Source organism: Nicotiana tabacum, chromosome 18 (assembly GCF_000715075.1).
Source record: "Nicotiana tabacum cultivar K326 chromosome 18, ASM71507v2, whole genome shotgun sequence".
Classification (NCBI taxonomy): domain Eukaryota; kingdom Viridiplantae; phylum Streptophyta; class Magnoliopsida; order Solanales; family Solanaceae; genus Nicotiana; species Nicotiana tabacum.
The window spans coordinates 150737722-150740225 of NC_134097.1; positions in this window are offsets into that span (position 1 = coordinate 150737722).

A 2504-nucleotide genomic window follows, 5' to 3' on the forward strand; every position below is an offset into this window, starting at 1 on the left:
CATATAAAAATATACTGCTTGTTTAAAATAGGAGCAATATTTGCATACACACTACGCTTCTCAAATCCCACGTATAAAAATATACTGGGTATATTGTTGTTGTCGTAATATATGTATATATTAAGAAATAGGACCCCTTCTCTCGCTTTCTTAAACCCTTCTAAAGCCATTTAAAAAACCATAGTATTTTTACCCTATCCCAGAACTCTAGTAAAATGGAAGAAAAATATATCCTTAAACTATACTGAGAATAGATAATGAACTTTCTATGCACGAAATATTCAAACTTACCAGTAAAGAAACTTCCTTTTTTTCTACTGAAAATCTTGTTCTTTTCTTTTCTTTAAAGTTCTTGTTTCTCGATCTAAATCTCAGTATCTACAACAGTGCATGTATGTATAGTTGTTGGAAAATGTGAAGAGAAGGGAAAAAGGTGGTGGGATTCGCTACTATTTAGGGTTAAATTGACGTTTTAATTTTCTTTGTTTTGTTTTTTAAATTTTTAATTTTAGATAGACCGCCATGTCGTTTCAGGTTTTGTGACTAGGTTCGAAGAGACATGAATGACACGTGTCAGTTTCTCGTGTTCTACTTTGACTCCTGTTGCCCAAATTTCTATAGCACGATTTCATTTCCTTTTTATCTTTATCGCTTTTATCATTCATTAATAATTAGAAGGGTTTTTCTTTTTCTTTTGGAGGCCAATAAATTTTCAAGAGGGTTATGTTTTCATTAATCATAAGGAGTTACGTCTAATTAGTTAGGGTAACCTATTTTTAAATTGTTGCCCATTGTAAATATTTACTTAGCTTCCGTCGCTAAACTGTCTAATTCCATGCTAAATATTGTTGTCGTCGTTAATAATCTAATTTCGTCATTAGTCCGTCAGATATATTTATGTAGCTCAGATCATTCGTCGCAAAGTTCGAAGCTAAATTCAGTTTTTTTTGTAGTATAACATTCTAATAACAGATTTTTTTTTTAAAAGTACATTTTATAAAACACATGGTGACCTAGCTTAACAAATTTACGCATTTTGTTAAAAAGAAGCTTTATTAAAAAAAAAATTCCAAGACTTTTTCTTATATTAAGACCATGCAATGTGGATATTTTGAGTCGATTCTATTATCATACTCATGTATAGTGATAACACTTGTTTTCTAGCTAGTTTGATTTTTGTGCATCGACAAGAATAAATAAATAACCCCGAATTGGTTATTAAAAAGGATTGAGGGACAGAAGAAACGGAAATTAATTTGGACTAGCTATTTCAGTGGAGTATTATTTTTCCATTTTATCATAATATTCGATCACTATATGGTGGAATCAAAGCAAAGTTCTTCACATAATAGATAAATAAAATCGCTAAAATTAGATCAGGCTAGACTTGTTTTTAACCGCATTCACGAAGAAAATCTTGGAACAACAGTAAAGTGTGACCAAGTTAAGGGTTTGAGTCGTATGTGAAATTATTCTCTGATACTTGTGTTAGGGTAGATACCTACATCAGTATAGGGGTGTGACACTTTTTTGAACTTAGCAACAACAACAACACGTCAACAATCATCCAGTGAAATCATATAAGTGGGGTCTGAGAAGGGTAGTGAGTACGCAAACTTTACCCCTACTCATCGATACTTTATGCACCATATTTCTTTTCTTTTTTTTTTCACTTTTAAATGTTTATGTTTTTTTTTTCTAGAAACCAAAACATCGAAACAAGGGGGGAAAAAGAAACATGCAAGAAAATGGTGATTTCCCATGCGACTAATGCTAGTGCCTAGCTAGTAGCATATTTTGCTACTAATAGCCAGATTTTGAGCTCATCATGGGCGACAAACTCTTAAGTACTACTTCCTCCGGTCCACAATAAATGACTATTTTATCTTTTTATTTTGGTCCAAAACAAGTGTCCATTTATATAATCAAAAAAGAATTCATTTTATTTTTATAAAATTTGCCCTTATTTATATATTTCAATGTGTCAAGTTAACAATTAATTAAGGTTAATTTAATAAATATATGTTTTTTCTCTAGAAGTTCGTATTTTCTTAATGGGTGTGCCAAAGACAAAATGGTCATTTATTGTGGATCGGAGGGAATAATTTTCAGTCCTTCACGCCTTGTTTCTCAACTGATTATAAACGGATCAGCTTTCAATTCAACTTTATTGGATCGGAAGATGAACTTATAATCCCATCAAAATTAAATTGTGTTTTTATGTTTCCAACTCATCAACTGGCAAAATTAATTATGCATATCTTAATTACAGGTTTCTTTTCTAACTAAATTTTGACAAAAGCACCGGTATTGATTTCCTTGTGTTTATTGCATGGTTTGGTTGTGGTTACTGATTACCATGTATATTTGGATTGCTGCTATAATTGTTCGTGTCTTTTTTTTCTTGATTAAAAACCCATATATGAGGATTTAATTTAGTGTTTGGATTATAACTCTTCTTAATTTACAAGTATATTTCATGAAGTAATGCTATTGAAATTGAC